The sequence below is a fragment of the Myotis brandtii genome, unplaced genomic scaffold (assembly GCF_000412655.1).
Source record: "Myotis brandtii unplaced genomic scaffold, ASM41265v1 scaffold28, whole genome shotgun sequence".
In the NCBI taxonomy this organism is placed as follows: domain Eukaryota; kingdom Metazoa; phylum Chordata; class Mammalia; order Chiroptera; family Vespertilionidae; genus Myotis; species Myotis brandtii.
In genome coordinates this window covers 4,543,301-4,552,348 of record NW_005360676.1, presented here as the reverse complement: position 1 = coordinate 4,552,348, position 9,048 = coordinate 4,543,301, and the positions used below count along the sequence as shown (strand labels likewise).

The 9,048-nt window shown below is 40.9% G+C and overlaps 1 protein-coding gene and 1 pseudogene across 2 annotated transcripts in view; one reads left to right on the top strand and one right to left on the bottom strand.

Moving 5' to 3' along the window:
• STAP1 (signal transducing adaptor family member 1) overlaps positions 1–9,048 on the bottom strand; it is a 45,752-nt gene that overhangs the window by 34,428 nt on the left and 2,276 nt on the right. The gene's annotated exons all lie outside the window — the stretch shown is intronic.
• On the top strand, positions 2,538–3,379 carry LOC106726538 (annotated as a pseudogene).

The window sequence follows — 9,048 nt, the reverse complement described above, 5'->3', positions numbered from 1 at the left end:
TGTTCGCTTCAGTGCCTGGCTGCCGGCCGCCATCTTGGCTGGCGGTTAATTTGCATATCACCCTGATTAGCCAATGGGAAGGGTAGCGGATGTACGGCTAATTACCATGTTTCTCTTTTATTAGATAGGATGGTGTTTTGTATCTCTTTAATACTAAAGTATAATTTATTCCTTTTTTGACCATCAAAATGTCACCTCTTCAGAATTTATATACTTATTTTTTCAAATAACGGGAACTCTATAACCCATTGTTTTTGTTTGCCTTGGCTTTCAGGAAGCTCAAGGTTATATTCATTCTGAATTACAGCAACAATCTTTCTCATATTCTTAGTAGAACTATTTTCTTCCGTTGTCTTCATAGCTGAAAAGGTGCTATATTAGTCAGCTTTTGTTATGTAACAAGCTTACCCTCAAACTTGGTGGACTATAACAGCAAATGCTTTCCATTTTTTACCATTCTGTGTCTGTCTAATGATTCTTTAAATGATGATACTTCTCTGTGACCAAATTGTCTAGGGTGGCCTCACTACTTGCCTGGAGTCTAAGCTGGGAATGCAGAAAGAATGACTGGAAGTGGTATAGTCAGAAATATATTTGGTATTTGTGCCCCAGTTCCTGGCATAGAGATCCTAAAACCGGAGTGATAGGAGTGTTTTTGTTACTCATAATGAGCCCCTTAATATCATACCTGAGTTTATAATAATGAGGTGATTTGAGAGGGGATCCATGGAGAGCTTCAGGATGGGTCTGGTCCCCAAAAGAACAAATGATTGGAGGGTTGGGACTTTCAGCCCCACTCACCGACCTCCAAGAAGGAGTGGGAGTGGGGTGGGCCTAGAGATTAAGCTTTATAAAACCTCTTGAACAATGACATTTGCTGAGCTTCCTAATTAGTGAACACATCCACATGCTGAGTGAGTGGTGCACCCCAACTCCACAGGGACGGAAGCACTCACTTGTGCTTGGGACCCTTCCAGACTTTCCCCATCTACCGCTTCATCCAGCTGTTCATTTGTGTTCTTTACCAGTAAATGTAAGGAAAGCATCTTCCTGAGTTTCGTGAGCCATTCTAGTAAACTGTCAAGTCTTAGGAGGGGGTCATGGGAACCCCTGATTTATAGCCAGTCAGTCAGAAGTGTGGGAGGCCAGGAACTTGCAACTGGTAACTGAGGCTTGGGAGGGCAGTCTTGTGGAACTGAGTCCTTAATTAAGCTGTGAATTCTGCACTAAATCGGGTAGGTAGCTGGTTTCACAATCGAACTGAATGGTTCAGCAACCAGCTGGTGTTCAGAGAATCACAGAAATGGCTGCTGGTGTTGGGAAACACCCCCCTGAGACAACTGGAGGCTCCCTCCATCTGGCTTCATTCTTTAGCTAGCCTGGACTTGTTCACGTCCCGGCAGAGGGATTCCCAGGAGCAAGAGAGAGCAAAACCCAATGTGCAAGTACTTTCTAATCCTCTGCCTTTGTCATGTTTATCAAAGCATGACCGAGGCCAGATTAAAGCCGTAGAAAACTAGGCTCAACTTCTTTATAGAAGGAGCAGAAAAGTCCCATTTCAAAAGGGAGTGCGTACAGTGAGGCTTGAACAAATTGGTAGTATTCCTGCAACAACCTACCTCAGGGGCAGAGGTGGACCCTGGAGCAAGGTTTCTTTGTCTGATCCCCGTGTTCTTTCCACTCCATCCTACCTCCCCATTGAGAGCTGGCCATCGTGTAATGTAATGAACCTGCTGATGCCTCCTGACCAAGAACAAGTTACCATAGGAAAGAACAGTTCCAAAGGGCATAGGATTGAAGGAGCAGCCAATAGATGGTCTCCAAATGAGCAGTTATAAACCTGGGCAAAGAGATGCTGCCTCTTCTCTGAGATCCAGGTGCCCAATATATGCTCGACGCATCTCAGAGTCAAGCAGTTTAATAAGGCAAGAGAACCCATCTCATTTTGGCCCCATCAGAAGTCTTTTCCTCCTTTCATATAGGACGCAGTGCTATCGGCATCACAATTGCCTTTCACCTTGTCTCTCTTATGGCCCCCCATCTATCCTCCACAGAGCTGCCAGAGTAGGACTGCGTAAATGGTGAGTGTGGGAGGCAGGATGCTCACCTTAGCCCCCTTCCTGTCCTCCCAGCTCAGCTTACCAGAGAGAGTGGGTGTTCTGCTCTGTTCTCTGCCATGTGGCAAAGGGTCTCCAAGAGGAGCAGGCTTGTGCCTCTTAAACCAAGTCAGTGATTCAAGGTCGCCCAAGGCTACCTAAATCTAGGGCAGTGATGGCGAACCTATGACACGTTCGCCCCTGACACGCGAACTCATTTTTTTTGGTTGATTTTTCTTTGTTAAATGGCATTTAAATATATAAAATAAATATCAAAAATATAAGTCTTTGTTTTACTATGGTTGCAAATATCAAAGAATTTCTATATGTGACACGGCACCAGAGTTAAGTTAGGGTTTTTCAAAATGCTGACACGCCGAGCTCAAAAGGTTCGCCATCACTGCTAGGGTAAGGTGTTAGCACAGTTTTGGCCTTAAATCTAAACCACATATAGATAGATAGATTTTATTAATGATAGAGGTAACTAGGGCGGGGGAGGCGGACGCCTCCTTGGACTGCTGGGCCACCATTTCCACAATGCCGCTGCTGATTGAGGGTTGGCGAGTGGGGCTGCCGCAGTCCGCTGGGGACCTCGTCCGAGCCCACCGGCTTCTGGAGGTAATGGGCTACCTGCTTGACACATTGTGATGGAACTGACACCAAAGCTGAGGTCTCCTTGATCATGAACTCCATCAAATCCTTTTCCGACCACGCTCAATGTGGAAGGTTGGAAGTGCACCCCGCGGGCGGCTTCAGTGGCAATAGGCAGTTGTCACAAAGACTTCCTCTTCAACTTCTTAGTGACTTTGACAGACTAGAAGAGGACATTCACTTAATGACATTATGTGTGACAGAATTAAATGGCCGCGAAGAAAACGAAAACCACTTTCCAATCACTTATGGCATTGCTGTCAACGTTAGAACTGCAGAGATCTACCGAGCCTCCTGCCAAGATCGCGGCCTGGAGGAGGAGCTGCGTGCGTGCTGCACGAGCTTTAACAGGAGGACTAATGGTTAGAATTTACGATGCAAAGACAGAACAACTTTGTATAGGACCGGATTCCTGGGTGCCATTTCCACATGTGGATTCCTGGTCGCAGCAAGATGATAAGCAAATACTAGAGAACCTTTCCATCCCACCTCAGGCTGAGCCCCCTCACTTTGTTGAACATATTAGAACAACCTTGATTTAAAAAAAAAAAAATACCCATCTCCAACAAATACACTATTTCCTGGAAATAAAGCTCTACTCTAAAAAAAAAAAAAATGAAGATGGCTTATGACAGAGACCATTGATGGGGGGTTGGAGGGAACATGAATTTGGAATCTATATCCATTGAGTCTTAGTGTCTTTCAAATGACTTTCAAAATAAAATCTTATTTTGGCAAAGGGAAAAAAAGGAACTGGTTGATGTTCATTTGTGTGACCCCTGTGTCTTAATATTTTAATGGTTTCAAGCTGGGAAATGGAAAGTCCCAACAAACAGGTATAAAAATGTACAGGATATGGGAGGTGCGGGTAATTTTTTGTGTAACGGTTCACTGTTTTGGGGAGGTTTTTTTGTGTAATGGTTCACTGTTAAGGGGCCAAGAATAGAGGTAGGGAAACCAGCCTCCTATCATCTCAAGGACTTGTTGAGGATTGAATGAAATAAGGTATGTAAAGCACATAGGACCTGGGATCCATAAATGTTGGCTGCTAAAAAGACAAAAAAAAATTGCTAGATTGGTGTAGCCACTGTAGAAAACAGTATGGCGTTTCCTCAGAAATTTAAAAATGGATCTGCATTATGACCCAGCGATTCTACTTCTAGTGACTTATCTAAAGAAACTCAAAACACGAATTTGAAAGAATATATATGCACCCTATGTTCATTTCAGTGTTATTTACAATAGCCAAGTTATGGAAGTAAGCCATGTGCCCATCAATAGACGAGTGGATAGAAAAGCTGTGGTACATATATACAATGGAATATTACTTGGCCATAAAAAAGAATGAAATCTTGCCATTTGCAAAAGAATGGAAGGACCTAGAAAGTATTATGCTCAGTGAAATAAGTCAGAGAGAGAAAGACAAATATCATATGATTTCACTTATATGTGGGTTCTAAAGAACAAAATAAATTAACAAACACAGCATCGAAACAGACTCAGACATGGAGAACAATCTGGTGGTTGGTGAATGGATTAAGAAGTACAAATTGGTAGCTAAAAAATAGTCATGGAGGTGTAAATAAATCATAGGGAATCCTATATAATAAAGAGGTAATATGCAAATTGACCATCACATCCTCACACAAGATGGCTGCCCCCATGTGGTCACAAGATGGCTGGAAGGGAAGGACAGTTGTGGGCGATCAGGCCAGCAGGGGAGGGCAGTTAGGGGCGACCGGGCCTGCAGGGGAGGGCAGTTGGGGGCAATTGGGCTGGCAGGGGAGCAGTTAGGGGGTATTCAGGCTGCAGGCAGAAGTGGTTAGGGGCAATCAGGCAGGCAGGCAGGTGAGTGGTTGGGAGCCAGCAGTCCCGGATTATGAGAGGGATGTCCAAGGGGTCCCAGGTTGGAGAGGGTGCAGGCTGAGCTGAGGGACACCCCCCCCTGCACGAATTTCATGCACCAGGACTCTAGTATAGTCAATAATATTGTTATAACTATGTATGGTGCCAGGTGAAACACTATATAAATTATATGATTGTCTAACACTAAGCTCTATACTTAAAACCAATACAAAATACATTTGACATTTAAAAAAAAATTGCCTCTTCACTCACATTAGTAACAGATACTTTGCACCCTTTCATATTGCCATAAGAGATAGAAAACTGCATTGAGAAATATGGCTTGAGAAATTTACTAATATATACTGTGTCTAAGATCAAAACAGATGTTCTGTAAGAACCATGAGAGTATCTAGTCACTTTATTTAAAAATTCTCTTGAACTTTCTCAGATCTGACTTGAGATTAAAAAATAAAACAATTCAAATGTATCTTAGGAGTTTTTAAAAAAAATCATATCTCTCTTTTTAAGGCTTTCACATCCTGCTTTAGTTGTAAGCTTCTCAATTCAGGCAGCAGGTCAAAGCTACACTATAACAAGGATAGCGGTGAAGGGGAGTGGGGAGGAGATCAGAATGTAGGTATATTGGTTAGAGAAATTAATGATGGGCTGTGTAGCTTTACTGACGTATAACATCTAAGATCAAGTCCAAATTTGAGACTCTCTGATTCTTGGAGGGAAAGAAAACAAGAGAAACCCTGAAGTCAAAGTCTGCTACTATGTTCACCGTTTTAATTAGCTTCATTCGTATTAATCCACCACCGGACAGAAAAACTACAGAGACTAATAGCCAGTCAAGGTTTATTGATGTCCTTCTGTATGTACATGCAGACATACATTTGTGCTCCTGAGAAAAATTGCAGAGTTGTTTAGTCATGACAGAATGATATGAATTGGATAGAATTAACCAGGGAAAAATGGGGGTTTTACTGGTAAATTGAACATATAGATTTATGGGAAGAATTAAGGAGGATTTATTAAACAAGAGAAGAAGCAAAAACAAAGGCACTGAGTTGAGAGTAAAGGCAGGCTGGAGGAAAAATAAGGTCACAAATAACAATAGGTCCTGTGAACTCCAACCACAGCCACAAACCTAAGAGATCAGATCAAACTTATATTCAATATGCAGAGACCTATGGGCCATGTCTTGATTTAGTTTCTGATAAGTTCTCATGAATACAAGCACTATAATCTGAGTCTTGTCTAAATATCACTCTCTTGCCCTGTTTGGTTGCTCAGTTGTTAGAGCATCAGCCCATGGACTGAAGGGTCACGGGTTTGATTCTGATCAAGGGCACAAACCTGGACTGCAGGCTCAATCCCTGGCCCTGGGTCATGGCATGTGCGGGAGGCAACCAATTGATCTGTCTCTCTTGCATTTATGTTTCTCTCTTTCTCCCCCCTTTCTTTCCATTCTCTCTAAAACTCAATGGGAAAAGTATCCTTGGGCAAGGATTAACAAGAATAATAATAATAATATCACTCTCAATAATCAACATGTAGGTATATATTTATATCTATGTAAACATTTTACAAATTAAGTTTGAAGAACTCATTTTTGAATGAAATACAATTAGCACTAAGATTCTTACGCTTTAGCAATCACTTATGTTGAGTCACTGAAGTAAGAAAAGGGACTGAAATGGGACTACTAAATGTATTGCTTGCTTCAAAATCATTATATAGAGTTTAAGGCAGCAGTTCTCAACCTGTGGGTCGCGACCCCTTTGGGGTCGAACGGCCATTTCACAGGGGTCGCCTAAGACCATCAGAAAACACATATATAATTACATATTGTTTTTGTGATTAATCACTATGCTTTAATTATGTTCAATTTGTAACAATGAAAATACATCCTGCATATCAGATATTTACATTACGATTCATAACAGTAGCAAAATTACAGTTATGAAGTAGCAACAGAAATAATTTTATGGTTGAGGGTCACCACAACATGAGGAACTGTATTAAAGGGTTGCGGCATTAGGAAGGTTGAGAACCACTGGTTTAAGGTCTCTATCTCATTTACACGCAATTAAACAAATGTTTGAAATTACCGAGCTTCCCATTGAGCTCTGAGTGATAAAGAATCTAATGATTAGACATCCCCAACCTTTGGAAGCCCACAATCAAATGGAATTAGAACTTTAGTTTGAGAGGTAGTAGGATGATGTCAAGTGCTTGGCAATAAAATCCAAAGAGGCTCCTTATTAGATGAGGAACCTTGACCATAGTATCTGTGAGCCACAACTCATTCATCTGTGAAGGGGATAAAATAATTTCTATCCAGAAGAGTTACTATAAGGATCAGAGTGACAGGACATTAAGAGCCCAGCATGAGCCCAGCCGGCATGGTTCAGTGGTTAAGCATTGACCTATGAATCAGGAGGTCATGGTTTGATTCCTGGTCAGGCCACATGCCCAGGTTGCAGACTTGATCCCCAGTGGGGCAGTGCGGGAGGCAGCCTACCAATGATTCTCTCTCATCATTGATGTTTCTATCTCTCTCTCCCTTTCCCTTCCCCTCTGAAATCAAGATTATATATATATATCCAGCAGCGTGGTATCTGCCATCTGTCAACCTTAAGAAAATATACCCATTATTATATAGCCCATTTGATCATCACAGCAACCCATTCAGTTTTACAAAAGAGGAACAGATTAAAAGATTTAAGAGAATTGCCCAAGTTCCATAGTTGGGCTGATATTTATATCTTCTGGCTTCCCAGTGCTCTTTCTCATTAATGTAACTAGTAAAAATGGGTTACAATGCAAAATCCAGTTGTTTCTCTCTATCCCATGTCCCCAATAAAAAACTCTCCTTATTTTCTTATGAGCAAGCAAAGTGCCTTTGCTTAAGGAAGGATGTTGTATAGTGGTCTCCAAAATAGGACACATAAGCCCCAGAAGTGTGCAAGGAGGAAGAAACTTTTAGAATATCTAATTATATTTCATCTTTCTTAATTCCTTTCTTGCATATCTCTAATAATTTGCTTGTAGTATTAGTATTAGTACACAAGTACAAGTATATAATTTCTAAATAGGTTGATAGTCTTATATTAGAGATCTGTGCTTAAAAATCTTGAAAACAGTGTGTTATTTTTAAAATTGGCCTGGCCGGCGTGGCTCAGTGGTTGAGCATCCATCTATGTACTAGAAGGTCATGGTTCGATACCGGTCAGGGCACGTGTCCCAGTTGCGGGCTCAATCCCCAGTGTGGGGCATGCATTAGGCAGCCAATCAATGATTCTCTCTCATCACTGATGTGTATCTCTCTCTCTCTCCCTCTCCTTTCATCTCTGAAATCAATAAAAATATGCATTTTTTAAAATTAAAAAAAAATTTTAAAAGCACACCTGAGATAGCCCTGAAATCTTTCTAAAGAAATTACTGGCAACTAGAGGACTAGTCAGAGAAATGTTATTTTGATATTATTATGACAACCACATTCTTATGTTCAGGCTCGTAAGAAGACATATTACACATATTGTTTTTAACGTTAGCATATCACAGATTGAAGAAACTGAGATGCTCTCCAAATGCACTCTTATTTTCAAACAGTTCCAGAAAAATGACATTTTCCCCATGGATAAGAACTGTGTTGCTGTTGATGTCATGCTGTGGCATTTAAAGCTCTTATTATCAAATAAATCTTCCTGATTAATACAAAATTCTAGTGCTGTGGTTAAAGTAAATTTTTCCACATTATTTTTTCTATGAAGATTCTGTACTTTTAATGGCGCTAAGACACACCTCTTAACATGTAATCTCCTTATAATCCAGGTTACTTCTCAGTTTTACATTCTCTAGCTCAAATGTTCTGATTTCCTTCAACAGAGATTTCACTTAACATTCTGCAGAGCCTCCCAACTCTTCAGCACATTGGCTCCAAAGATGACCTTCTATATAGCATTGGCTCACCTTCCTTTCAAAGGTTCCCTGGCATTTTACGGCCATATGCGAAGAAATCCCACTATTTTCCTGAGCTTTTCCTCACAGCTTCCATTTCCAAACACTCTATCAATACAGCTCTCCTTTAAGCCATATTACTTGTAGACTCAAAACTGATTTTATTATGTTAATAAGAATATGATAAATAGTGAAATGGGAAGAGAATGAATCTAGCCTTTGGAGTGAGCCAGATGTTTTACATGTTATCCCTTTAATCCTTGAAACCACCCTATTAGTAGAAATTTTTGTCACCCTCTTGCTCTGTTCTCCCTGACATACAAGTGAAAGATACTTTGCTATGTAATTGGGTAAGCGAAGAATCATCGCTCCTTACTAAACTTATCCTTTTGTTGTTGTTGTTGTTAATCCTCACAGGAGGATATTTTTTCCATTGATTTTTTTTTTAGACAGAGTGGAAAGGAGGGGGAGACACAGAGAAAAACAT